The sequence below is a fragment of the Neophocaena asiaeorientalis genome, unplaced genomic scaffold (genome assembly GCF_003031525.2).
Source record: "Neophocaena asiaeorientalis asiaeorientalis breed wild unplaced genomic scaffold, Neophocaena_asiaeorientalis_V1.1 scaffold150, whole genome shotgun sequence".
Lineage (NCBI taxonomy): Eukaryota > Metazoa > Chordata > Mammalia > Artiodactyla > Phocoenidae > Neophocaena > Neophocaena asiaeorientalis.
Window position 1 is genome coordinate 13,539,308 of NW_020176571.1, and position 14,519 is coordinate 13,553,826.

The following is a 14,519-nucleotide window of genomic DNA, read 5'->3' on the forward strand; positions in this document are numbered from 1 at the left end:
GGTAAGAACTCTTACCAAAAGTCAACTTGGACTAGGCTTTGAAGTAAATATGATCGATTAAAAGAAAAAAATTAGAAACAATGATTAAAGTGGAGCTAATAATTCTGACCCAAGTCAATATTGGGTTTGGAAAACAATGGGTGTTAAAATAGAAAGAAGGAAGGAAAGGAGGGAGGGAGGGAGGAAGGAACTTTCTTTAGGGTATTAACTATATCTTAATTATTGTATGTAACCACTCCAAAACATATCATTTAAACTTCAAAAACAATTTGCATACATTTACTTTTTGTAATCAAATGGAATATAACTATGCATAATGGTACAAGGAAATCAGAATTTATTTCTCCTTTTCACATAAAAATGTAACTGAAATAATTTAAACTTTTTAAAAAAATTATAGAAATTCAAAGCAACCTACTAATTTTGGTATGGTTTTGACTATTCTAAATTTGAAAATTTATATAAAATCATAGGGTGTATAACTTTTGTGGAACTGGCCAAAATGAAAAAAAAAAGGAACATACATATATTTTCTTGTCCTACACCTCTCTAAATTTAGTAATAAAGTAACAGTTATGTCAGAAAAAAGTGAATAATAGAGTTATTTAAAATGTTATTTTGTGATTTTAATTTGATATTTTTTTTAATAAAACACTAAATCTATGCATTGTCACACACAAAGATGAAGAAAATCAGATTTTTAGTACATAGGCTCTTGATACATAATGACAAATAGACTATGTGAAGTTGAATCAATGTGTACACTACCAGCAGGGTATGGAAATGCCAACCTCACTGTACTTGTTTTGGCATTGAACATTATCTTCATCTTAACATTTGTCAATATGATATGCCAAACAGTATTTTCAGTTTCGTATTTTAATTTCTCTGGTTAAGAGGAAATTGAATGATTTTTGATCTATTCGTTGGCTATTTGTATTTTCTTCTTTGTGACCCTTACTCATTTTATATGGCATTGCTGCTGTTTTTATTTTCTTTTGATTTATGAGACAACATTAAGTATTGAAGACATGATATTTATCACCTAAAAATTAAAGAAATAATCTCTGGAAGTTCACTGGTTTTATTTGTTTCTTACCACAAATAAAATATTTAAATTTTTATGACATCCCCACTCATCATTAACTGAATTTTTTTTTGCAGCTCTTGACTTTTATATTTTGTTTTTAATACATATAATGTGTGAGAAAGAATACTTTCTGATCAGATCCTGTACAAAGGCAGATCTATTATAGTGTCTTTTGTTATATTTTTCATTATTTCTAAGGATATATATAATAAACCTTAAATTAGAAGAGTGTTTTACAGTTACATTGTGAGATGCTTCAATAACTAAAGTATATTTACATGGCAACTTCAATGCTTCTGTAAATAATGGTCAATTTATCTATCCCTTTACTAAGGGATACTCAATTATCCAAAATGATCCAGTGCATTTTGAAAATCCCCCCCAAAACATTAATAAATGCAGAGAATAGAGTGGAGCATTTTAATATCAAGCCGTTCTACAAGACGGGCATTTTCTATCACAGGGACTAGGTTATCAGTGCCAACTTAAATTTTCTGCATCTACTTTATACAAAATATAATTCCCTACTTGAATAATTCTGAAATTTCATTCCCTTCAATAAATGATTTTTGCATACTTATTATATTCTTAGACCATACATGTAAATGTCCTACACCGTTATGGCTTCATAGTATTATTAATGGACAAAAATACATCTATCAAAGATTAATTTTTTCCATACATACATGTATAAAAACCTGAATATATCCACTTAGAAACAGCATAATGAACTAGAAATATTTCATGTGTTAAGAGATAGTTATAAAATAGCCCAAGTGGTATGAAGGAAAGAATTAACCACTAATACTATAGGGAATGAAAAAAGAAAAAGGAGCATATCTGGCTAGAGTATGCTGGAAATGTTTATGGAAGAATAGGAAATTGAGTGGCATTATTAGGCACTGAGATTACTCTTCTAATAAGAGACATAATTGATCCTGAGAATATTCTCATCATTAATTTTAAGAAAATAATATTGGCAAGTTCATATCAGGTTACCAAACTGAAATAAGGCTTAAGCCACAATTTGAAATTATTATCATAAAAATGCCACTCTCCGAAAAAAAATGTTCACAAAAATAAATAACCACAGATTAGATTCATCATATACAGACGTCTTCCCAGAGATGTATACTTAAGAGATCATTTCTGGGCAGCATGAGATAAAGGGGGCTGCCTAATCTTCGTTATGATTTCTCAGTGTTTCTCTAAAAATGAAGATATTACAGAGTCTTTCAAGAAGCACTATAAGTTATGGTAAGTTTTCATAGCAACTTAAAAATACTGAAGAATAAAAGATGAAATTTCCACTGAAATGACCATTCAAACCCATTTAGAAATTTTATCCTTATATGGAATACAAATTTGGATGCAGAAGATACTTGGGAAAGCCAGACTAGACAAGTGATCTTTAAGTGACTTTTCCTACCTGTTTGTACTCATTGTGAGGACTGGAACCATGATTAAAATTGTAGGCTTCATGAAAGTAAATATGTTTATGTCATATAAGTATCACAATAATATTATAGACCCTCCAGGTTCCAGGTTAACACTCTCAGCCGGTTTTCTTCCTGCCTTTTAAAATTCTCATCTCTCAGCCTCCTTAGAGAAGGGCGGTCGTATATCCTGGCTGGTCTGAGTCAGAACCCATTTATGCCCATCACCTCTTATTACTGCAATTATTACTAGTGTCTCTTTCACTCTTGAGTGACCTCTTTTGAAAAATAAATTATGTGTTAATAGTCTTAGTTATTTCCTCCTCTGCCTGTTATTCCTCTCAAGGTTTCTGTACTAGGCCTGCTTTTCTTCTCCCTATATTCAAGTCTCCAGACATTAATGTCCATTTATGACTTTGAATTTCTTCTATGCACATCTGACTCTTCAAACTGTAACACACACACTTATATCCTGAACTCAAAAATGTTATACTCATCTCCTACTGGACATGCTACATGGATGTTCCAGAGACACCGTAAACCCAATATGTAAAAATGGATGTATTCTCTTTCCTCTCTAACCCACTCCTATTATATTCATTTGTGCCAGTGTGAAGCATCATAACCCACCTCAAATCCCAGGCATCATCTCCATCCTCTCTATCTCTTGTCCTATAAGCAGCCATCAGTCCTATCAACTCTACCTTCTACGTAGCTCCCTATTCTGCTGCTTCATTTGTTAGACAGAATAACATAGCTGTTAAGAATATGGCAGCTGAGTCAGAGAGATGTGGATCAGAACCCTTGTCTTACCATTTACTAATTATATAAAGTACTTAATTACCCTGAGTTCAGGTTTTCTGTTTTGTTTGTATAAGGATAATAATAGTTCCCATGTACCTCATAGGGTACTTTTAAAATATAGGTGAGAAATTCTTGTAAAGCGCTTTTCCTGGTGCATAATTGTTCAGCAAATGTTAGCTTTGACTTTTACTATTGTTAATTGTTATTGGTGCAAGTCACTACCGCCTCATGGTTAGATCATGGCAACCACCTCCCAACTCTGGTTTCCCTGATTCCGTTCTTTCCTTCACGTTGCCTTTCTTTATGTTGCAGGTAGAATCATATTTTTAAAGCACAAATGTGTGCACATTACTCCCTTGCCCCATGGGTGCCCGTTAGTTTCAGCGTAAATCCCAAACCCCTAATCACCATGCCTAACCCATTCCTGATCTGTCTCCTGCTTATCATGCCAGATTTTTCCTTGCATTCTTCTTTGACAAAAAGGTTTAAAAGCTTGAGTGTGCCAAGAATTACTAAAAAGTATATTCAGACTGATTCTTATCATATACCCACAGATTTTCATTTAGTAAACCCAGGGTGGGGCTCAGAACTTTGCATTTTAAATTAACTTTACCTCCTGCACCTCCTTAGGCCGTCCCCACCCCACCCAACGCCAAGAGATTCTGACGAGGGAACACAACTTCAGAAACTTTGGCTTGTATTGTATTATACTCCAAAGGCGTTTTCCAGCATTTTTTGCCTAACTGCCTCTTTTTTTTTTTTTTAACTCACCTCAGAAGTCACTTTTTCAAGGAAGCAGTAAAATGTTGAGCTTCTTTTATTTTAATTCTTCGGAGAAAAGCAGACTTCTGATATTAATTTGATCTCTTATACATGTTTTCCTATTGAGAAGATAACTCATTGTGTAGTTGAAAGTTACTACATTTCCTCATTTTACATTAATACTTTGTCATCTTAGTGCACGTGTCTCTCATGACTTTGGTCAGCATGAATAAAACGTTCCTGAAATCTGAACTCTACCAGGCAAAGCAGTAAAACTGAGATCATTAATATTTAGAAATGAAGAGTAGATCCTGAAATAGAATACATCTTGTGAGGTATCGCCTAAAAACAAAACAAAATTACACGCATCTGTCTTAGGTTTGGCTTATTTTCAACAACATCTGGGATGAAACATAACTGTTGTCTCTCTGCACCCAGTGGCTTTGTACCTTTTGTCCTAATGGTGGCATTTCTATTTACTGAAATACTCAGCCATTTCATTTAAGACATAAAATTTAAGAGAATTAATATTATTTATTGTTATTTTTCCCCTTTTACAACGAGAGTCATCCCTTGCATGCTCTTGATTTTATTTAAATTTTCCCTCGGGTCATAAGTAATTTAATAGCTAGGGGTGTGTGTGTGTGTGTGTGTGTGTGTGTGTGTGTGTGTGTGTTAGAGAGAGAGAGGGAGATAGAGCAAGAGAGAAAGAGAGAGAGAGAACTTGTATCTGTGTGATTTATTTTTTAAAACTCTTCCCAGTAAAATCAGTGAGATTTTGCCTTTTATTCTCCCAGCATTTGACAGATATAGACATAGAGATAAGAATCATGATAGGCTGTTGAATAGTTTATCTGTTTGTAGTTTAACTTCAAATATATGACTCTAAATTTCAGAATAGATATATCACTTGGTGTAGTTCAGATAATTGATTCATAAGTCAGCTGCATCAGGCAGGTTTTGATGGTATCTTTATAAATAGGCCGGAGCTTTCAAATGCCTGATTGTATCTCTCATGCTGACATGAAAGGCACTTAGAGGTTGGAATATGCTAGCAGTACAACTTGTATTCTAGATACAGTTCATGAGGCCTATTAGCGTCCTATGGTACAAGTGACAAAATATCACTGAATGTAATAAATTGAATGATAATCCCAGAAATGCTTTTCTAATTGTGTTTTAGAGGAGCAGTGTGAGTTATGACTTTTACATTAGATGTTTAGAAATAAAAACACAAGCCATTTTAATACATTTAAAACATAAACCAGCATGATAATAAAATAAGAGGATTAAAAATTCCAGAGACATATCCACCAGCGCATACTGCTAAGATGGCTTCTCATCCATATGTGAGTCAGATGGAGCCTGCTTTTACAAAGTGCATTCACTCGATCTGTCTTCATAATTCCAGATGTATGCACACACACCTTTTATCCTAAAATTAGGTAAAGGATTAGGAATTTGCATAGTGAGATATTTGTCAGACAACAGTAAACATACAAGATTCTGAGCTAGAAACAATATATTAGACAAAGTTATCTGTTTAATTCTAACCAGATCCCCTATACACTTTGTGAATTTCTTTGGGGCCAAGTATTCTATAACATACATTATACATTGTCTCCTCCCTGACTGTTGTCCTAACCTGACTTTCTGGTCAGTTCTCATGTACATAGAGGATTTTTTTTTTTTTTCTGGATAGGCTTGAAATACTTCATTCTAAGTACTGTTTCCCCACTCCATTCTGTACCACAAAAATAAGCACAGAACCCTATAATCTTAGAAGATAGCTATATCCGTTTGAAGAAAATCAGAATAGAACACCCCAAAATATGCCACTTTGGCATATTGAATATTTTGACTTCAAGGCACTTAAACAGCAGGTGAAAGAAAGACTCTTACCCTCTTTTTTCTTCCAAAAAGTTCCTCAGCAAATATCAAAAAGTGCACAACAGGAAACACACTGGGGAGAAAACTTTCTAGCGCCCCAAATTTGGAATGTGTTATCTTCCAAAGGAGAATATCTTGAAGCATGAAGCCCAAAGTTGTCTGAACCAATCCTAACAAGTCTTCATGTGTGGGAAGTGCCTGGAGACCTTCTGCTGGAGGATGGAGCTGCCAGTACACTTGGCATCCCACACGGGGGAGATGCCCTTCAAGTGTTGTGCCTGCTCGCAGCAGCCCATGAAGAAGAAATTCATGCAGAGCAAAGGGACCAAGCTGCATGGAGCTCCCAAGCTCCATACCTGCCCCACCCGGGCCAAGTTCTTTTTGTCCCAAAGGGAACTGCAGCTGCACCAGGCTTTTAAGCACTGCGGGGAGCTGTTTGCATGCAAGGAGTTCTGCTGTGTGCAGCAAGAATGGCCTGTAGATGCACACCAAGGCCAAACACAGGAATTAGAGGGCATGTGTCTGCAAGTTCTGCAGCCACGCCTTTACCCAGAAGGCAGGTCTCAACCTGCACCTGAGCAGGCACGCGAGCCAGAAGCCCTTCCAGTGCCACCCCTGTGGCTGCACCTTCTGCACCCAGGCTGGCCTGGAGAAGCACAACCTCACCACACCAGTAAGAGGCCTGCAGCTGTGAGTTCAGCACCCAGAAAGGCCCCTGCTGAGAAGCACCAGACTGTTACCAAATGCGAGGCCCTGTGCCTGATGCACAGTGAGGCCAAACACCACCAGAACTTCGGAGTTTGGAACATAGAAATGTTTATTGCAGGGTTATGCAGGAGAAGGGTGGCTCATGCCTTAAAAACCCCGAACTCCCCAAAAGCTTTCAGCAAAGCCCTTTTATAGGAAAGGTGAGGGAGGGGCGTGGCTAGTTGGTGCACACTTCTTGGTGTCAGAGCCTTTGTTCTTGAGGTCAGGTCACCGTCAGGTCATGATGTTCCTGTAAACCTCCACCAAAACAAATGTTACTCTCTGTTCTGAAAAGAAAGGGCAAGGCTCAACTTTCACCCTCTGAGGTCCAGGTCCTGGTTAAGTGGGAGGGGAGTGGCCTGTGCAGGCTGGCCGCCCTGCCGGGGAGCACTCATCCAGCACCCAGTCTGGCTCCTCCCACCAGTGCCCAGGCTGAAGAGGCAGATCTCAGCTGACAGCGCCTCAGAGCCAGGTGCCCAGACCCTCCCCAGCTGTCATTACCGAGGGAGCCAGGTGCCAAGACCCAGCCGGCCCTCAGGCTTTTCATTTAAACTGGAGAGAATCATTTGTATAGGATCAATAGGAATACAGGTTGTAGCAAATACCCATCAGGTGAATTCCCAGCTCACAGCAATTGCCCTTCTTTGAGAATAGCCCCAACACAGAGGCGGACCTGAAGTAATGATGTGCCAGGTCCTTGCAACTTAACCCTGACCTCTGGCCAGCTCCTAGGGGTAGACAACTGATCTAAGCTGGACCAAGTTTTGCAGCTTGAACAGAGAGGCTGAAGCTGGCTGAAGCTGTTACCTTAATGGCAGCATCCATATACTCCAGTTGCTGAGGCCTCCGTGGACTGCGGCCCATGGAGACGGCTGCCGCCCTTAGTTCGCAGAGATAGGGATGGGGGAGAGGTTCGCTGCTACTTCAAGGCCAGCAGGAGGCCCTGGTGAGGGCTCTGGAGCTCTGCGGGACACTGCCCTTAGCCTGTCTCTGGCCCCCAAGCTCACCTGCCGGCCTGGAGGCCAGAGGGCCTGGAAGGCCCTGGGGAGAAAGCCAGAATCCACCTCCAGCCACATTCAATGCACCAAGACCACTGTTGCCTGAGCAGGACATCTGACCCTCATGCTGATTGTTGAGCAATGATGGTTACTCGCTAATGGCTGCGTGCCCACTCTGCCCTATTACATGACTGGCCGCCACCAGGAGGGTGCCACCAGGAGGGTCCCACTTCTGCCGGATCTGTGGGAAGACCTTTAAAGTGATGTCCCAACTGTGTGGGCACGTCAGACAGCACAAGGGAGTGAGGAAGTTCAGCTGCACCGAGCGTGGCTCCAAGTTCACCCAGTAGGCCCACCTATGACCTGTGCAGAACGGCAATCCACCAAAGCACAAGGTGGACCCTGGTCATTGAAAACCAAACAATGGTGGTTGGGCTCAGCTGAGATGGTGAAGTCCCTGGCCCAGGGCGGCCTGGTCAGCGTCTGTGTGCAGAGGAGAGCCGGGGGTCCTGCATCCCTCATTCATCCTCACGGCTGCCATCTCTGAGAAAGGTGACACGTAGCTCCCCTGCCCACCACAGCCCACTTGGCCCTGGCCCCCAATAAGCCACAGGGCTTTGGACTCTAAAAAAAAAACTGCTTTTTTTTTTTTGAATGCTTTACTCCCGACCACCTTCATGTTTTGCTCAAAAGATCTTCTCAAGAAGTCCATACCTAACTCCCATTTAAAATAGCCACCCTGCTTTCGCCCACTCCTGAGACATGTGTGTCCTTCTTGGCTGCCTAGTTTTCCTCTGCAGTCCTTGTGCACTCAACATTATTTAACATCCTGTATCATTTACATACTTTCTTTATCATTGTCTCTTCCCATTAAACTATAGGCTTTATGAAGGTACGGCATTTAATATATTTTGTTTGCTGCTGTATCTCCAAAGCTTAGAACAAAGCCTGACCTATAAGAGATTATCGATAAACATTAATTGTTTTATTTGTTTTTTAAAAGAATATACGTGTCTTATGTCTGTAAGTGCAAAGATAAGAATGAAAGAAATACACCAAACTAATAATATTGACTACTCTGGGAGTGATCATTTGAGAATGGTATAAGAGAACTCTCAGCATTTTTGTTCTTTATACTTTTATATTATTTTAAGCACTTTCTTCTTATTAATAGCATGTATTTCTATCACCAAAGAATATTATAATAAAACTAACCATTAAAAAAAATAGCGCAGTGCCTGCTATATAATATGCACTCAAACATCTTTTTCAATAAGCATGTTATGGGCTCCAATTATATGCCAGACACTGTGGTAAGACCTGGGGTAGATGGTAGTGAAAATGAATCGCAAGAACTCCACTTTCTTGGAGCTTGAAGTAATGTAATATGGGTCTGTTCATTGCCTAAAGATTGCATGTACTTTCTATTGTCTATAAAGGTATATTTATATTTGTGAAAATACGGCAAACGGATTTCCAGATTGCTTGGAAAGGAGCACAAGGGCAGTTTCCAGCATGATGGAAATGTTCTGCATCATGCTTTGACAGCAGTTACACAGGTGAATACATATGTTAAAATTCACTGAACTGTGCACATAAAATATGTGCATTTTATTGTATGTAAATTGTCTTAATCAAAAATGCAAAAGTGTATATATTTTGTTTTCTAAATTATAACACCTGGTCTTGTAGGAAATTAATGAGAGGTAATCCATCTTTAAAATAGAAAATTAATAAATATGATTAATAAGATTTGGGATTAGATTTAGATTGACAAATAAAAATCTATAGATATTAGTAATAAACTGAGGAGAGTTTTAGGACCCATATAAAAATTTTACTGTGCAAATCAGCCCAACAGACTCTTTCAATATTTGTAAATATGAAGTAATCTTTAGTTGTCCTTTGATTACAAAATTAATCAATGTTTATTTACAGAAAATTTGGAATCACAGATAGAAAATTATCCAAGGGCTAATAATCATTTGGCATATTCTATGGCAATCATTTTTTCAAAAATACGTTTGTACATGAATGAAATTATACTTACCTATACTTTTGTATCTGGCTTTCATATTTACTATCAAAACATAGGCATCACCCCCCAAATTAAAAAACATTTGTAGATATGATTTTAAATGTGTGTCTGTTTTTCAGTGGTATTGAGGGAGTGTGGTGCAGTAGAGAAAACAGTATAGAGACCCAGCTACATTCCTTTCCGAATCCCAGCTCAGCCAATAGCTAGCCTTTGACTAGATTAATCTTTTTGTCTGTGTTGAGGTGTGAAAATGATATAACTAAGTTAGGCAAAATGAGATAACAATATCTTCTTTGCAGGGCACCTTTATATATTTATATAAAATATATTTAAACCATCTAGCACTGTGCTATGTACCTAGCATGTACTCAGTGATTATACAGTTCACATATACCACAATTATTTTAACCACACTTTTAGACAATGTTATTGTTTAAAATTTTCTCTGTTTTAACAAAGTGTACCTGAACTAGTCTGTTTTTCGGATTAACCATAGCCTAGATGTCAAGACTTGTCAGTATAGGGTCACTGATGATAAATAACATCACATATATCATTCTACGCATATAATCAGTCTTATCACAATTTTTTATACTATAGCCTTCTAGTTCTTAAACTCTTAATTTTAATTATTCTCTGTTTATTGGAATTGAAACTTTGATAATCTTTCAGTAATACTAATTGAGTATATTTTTCAGAGCACTTGCATATTTGAAATTCTTTGTCTTCATATTTCAACCAGAATTTTTGTCTTTATAACTAGAATTTTTCAAAAGTTCCCCTCAAAACTCTTTAGACGTTTCACTTTTCTTAACTAATTTATGTAGCTTCAAAGAAACTTAAGCCGTATTAAATTTTTCCATTTACCTGCTTTTTCTTTCTGGGAGACCAGACCATGTAATTTTTTTTTTTTTTTCCTGAAACACGCTGAATCCTATTTGAGACTTACAATTTTACCTATCTCCTTGCATTACGAAGGCAGGGACTGTTGTTTCTACTATAGATTTCTGAGTTTATTATAATTATTTTAAGTTAGATTCTAATCTTCAGGCCTATAATATTTATTTATATTGTATTATGATATGTTTTAATATATTCATTCCTTTGTCCTTATTTGGATTCTTAAAAATCTCCTCTTGTTTTACATCAGTGTCACTTAACTGATTTTCTGTAATGCCAATGCAACTCTTCGTTGCCTAAAATGCATATTTTAAAGTCTGTTCTAGACTTTCTATTTATTCTTCATTTTAAAAATTATTTTAGGGTATATACGTTCCCATTTCAGATTAATATTTCTATGTTCTTGTCTTGAGTAATATTTTCAAAAATCCATTATTATTAATGTGTACTATGGTGGCGGGGCATTTATGTTTGTTGATCCTTTGTTCTGTTTTATGTTTCTTGATCCTTATAAAAGGAAGGATGTTTTGTGGTCTGGTTTGCCAACATATGGTGCTTCCATTTTTATCCTTATCTTCATCACCCTCTCAACCATTATTTTGGAAAGGGATAGTGTAGCTTTCTCAAATCTCATACTTGAAGTCTGGTTGTTGTGCCATCGCAGCATAATTTCTATGCGTAATCAGAATTGACTGAGTTTGGCTGTGCTTTGTGGAGGTGGAGAGGGTTCCCAAACTTGCCATCTTCTCATTACAAGGAAGAACAGATATGTAATGAGTAACATGACACAAATTGTTTTGTTTTTGTCTATTTTTAACAAATGCTATCCATGAATAATTCTAAATCACAGCTCTTTTGAGACCCTGCCCCAACATTTCCAACAACCAAATCTCTACCTCATCTGTGTTTGCCTTTATCCATGAGTACAATACAGATGAAGAAAGTTTGCCACTATTGCTCTTCTTATTCCTCAAGCTGTGCATGTTTAGAGAAAGACAGATGTTGGTAGTGGGTCCTGAGTAATAAGAGATAAGGTGTATGGTTCCGAAAATCACTCTCATGGAGGGAAGGGACAGCTGGTCTCTTTTCTGGTTGTGCAGAGCGTATGCAAAGCGAGGACTTAAGAAAAGGGTAATATAGGCAAACTGCATTTTTATTCCAGAAGGTAGCACAAAGATAGCTATGATTTTATCTCTGATTTCTATTCTCGATTCAGTTAGTGAAACACTGAATTTCTGTTATATGACTTCTGTTATATGAAACTTCAATGTTATTATAAAATGTCATTATTCAACTTAAAAAATTGAATTTTAACAGAAAATTGTGAAATGGCAGATTCAGTCCTCTTACCTAGTCAATGTCTCAATTAAACCCCCATGATTAAATAATATATGCCAATATGTGTCCAATATTAAAGTTCTGTAATAGATGATCCCTTTCTGGTGGTTATGTAAAGGTGAAATAAAATCATTAAAGCTGTGTTGTTTTATATCTTTCTTATAGATGAATTCAGCTTGTTTAAATATATTTAATAAAAGGACATCATTAGAGAGATATAGAGACATAGATATATAGTATAGATATACAGTATATCTATATACACTATACCATATGTGTGTATCAGTTTTAAGTCTACCAACAAATATGTTTATCTTCAAGAAGATGTTACTAAGACAACAATAAATATTAATTGAGATGACCAAATTTCATAATTTTTAAACTATTTTTGAGCAGGTTTTGCTCAAAACCTCTCCTGTTGTGGAGAACAATATGAGTAAAATATAGACTTCATTTACATAAGGCTTCAAAATCTTCTGATAAATGTCAACCAACCGGTTATTTTTTTACAACTATTGTTTGAATGAATTAAACTTTCTGTCCTCAACTCAACACCAAAATTTTAACCCCAAATATGTTTGGGTGTAGAAATAACCCCAAATTTTGCAAACCTAAATAGTTTCTTACCTTGAAAGTAAATTTATATCTGGAAAAAATATCAGGTTAATTTAATATGTGTTTTGAAATGTTTTCATGTATCTAGTTGTTTAATACTCATTTTTAAAACTGAGTTGACTAAACAACTAAAACTGAGTTGTTAAATACTCAGTCTTATAAAATGGTCTAAAAACTACAGAGGTAACACATGGTCATACTTCCACATAATGGGGCAAATAATTCCATATCTTACTCTTCTTCAATTTTCTGTTTTTTCCTAATTCTTTATGTCTTAGTTGTTCCAGGATTACTAAAATGTTGGTCAAATTTCACATTGCAACTGATACTTTACATCTGCTAATTCTCTCCTTATAGGAACTAATAGTTCCATTATTAAAAATGAACAAATTATATCTCTATCCAAAATAAACAAAAATAATGTTTGGTGGTTTATACATTTGAATATTATGATGAACTTCTTCTTTGCTTTGAAATAATATGTTGTCACTAAGAAGTATATTCCCAGTTTATAGTGTCTTTTTTTTTCCCTTGGGAATTTAAAATACTTTAAATAATTTGGGCTTTGCCTGATTCCCCCAGAAGTGTAGAGTATGACTGATAACTGCCTTTAGAATCCCTAATAGCTAAATTACAATTATCATGCAAAGTCCTACAACAGACAGTTATATGGATTGTTAAATGACTTTGCCTTTTTTACAAAACTATAATCATTTTCCTTTATTAGCTGAAGGATTTCATAATTTAAGGAAAATGAAAAACCTATAAGTCACACTTTCAAAGAAGGAACATGGATATTGCAAACATTAAATTCCCCCATAAAAATGTTAAGGCATCATTAAACTAGGTTCAGATTAATACAATTCAGTCAACTCTAGATAGATATCTCCCATAATAAGCTGAAACAATACCTAGTGATCTAAGATGTAAAATATTTTACTACAGCCAATTTATAAGCCTATAAAACACATAGGTATCATTCAACTTCTTTATTAATAGTGCATGCCTTGTATTAAATCAAAACCATTTTAAAGGCCCCTCCCCTTTGACATTCCCTTCCTCAGCTGTTGCCCCTCATCATGTGTTATCTCACTGAAGCTCATCCAAAGTGAATGACAGCATCTTTTTTTACTAGAGCAGCATAGGCAATTCCCAGTCTAGTGCTACAGCTTAATTATCTTTGAGATTTAGACACACTTGCTACGTTCAACCTACAACATTCTATGGCCTTATGTTGATGCATTTGTTTCTCTACTGTAAGTAGATGTGGTTTCTCTCATTTTGGAAAACTGAAATTTATTATTTTTAGGTTTTTGCAAGTTGCTTTACATGTGAATCATATTCCCAAGAAAACTGATACGGGGAGAACTTTATGTTGCAGTCAATTCTTTTGAATCTGGAAGATCCATTTTTCACCCTGTTTTTGCCCAATAAGAAAGCCAAACATTTCATATTGGCTGAGTTACTGGGGGTTTTAATGAGTTATCGGTTCTGGTTATCTATTGCCATATAACAACCTAACCCTAACAAAACAAGGATATATACTGGGCTCACAATTCTGCAAGGGGGATAACTCATCCCTGCTCTACTTGGCATTGGCTAGAGTAGTCCTAGTTTAGAGGCTGAAATCACCTGAAGATTAGCTTGTCTGTTTGTTGGTTGTTTGGTCACTAACCCCATGTGGTATCTCTGGCCTAGTGTCTTCAGGGCAGCCAGGTTGATCCATGCTGATTCTGAACAATGCAGAGTCCCAGGAAGAGATTGGTGCTTGAGCTCTTTCCAACCTGGTCTCATAAGTCCTTCCCATTACTTCCACCTCATCCCATGTGTTAAAAGATAGTCAATATGGATGATCCATAATCAAGGGGAGGGGAATCCGACTCAACATTTTAATTGGAGAA

The 14,519-nt window shown here is 36.6% G+C and overlaps 1 pseudogene; it reads left to right on the forward strand.

Moving 5' to 3' along the window:
- The window catches only part of LOC112391719 (telomere zinc finger-associated protein-like), a 20,069-nt pseudogene extending 11,779 nt beyond the window's left edge, over positions 1-8,290 (forward strand).
- The last annotated feature ends 6,229 nt before the right edge of the window (positions 8,291-14,519 follow it).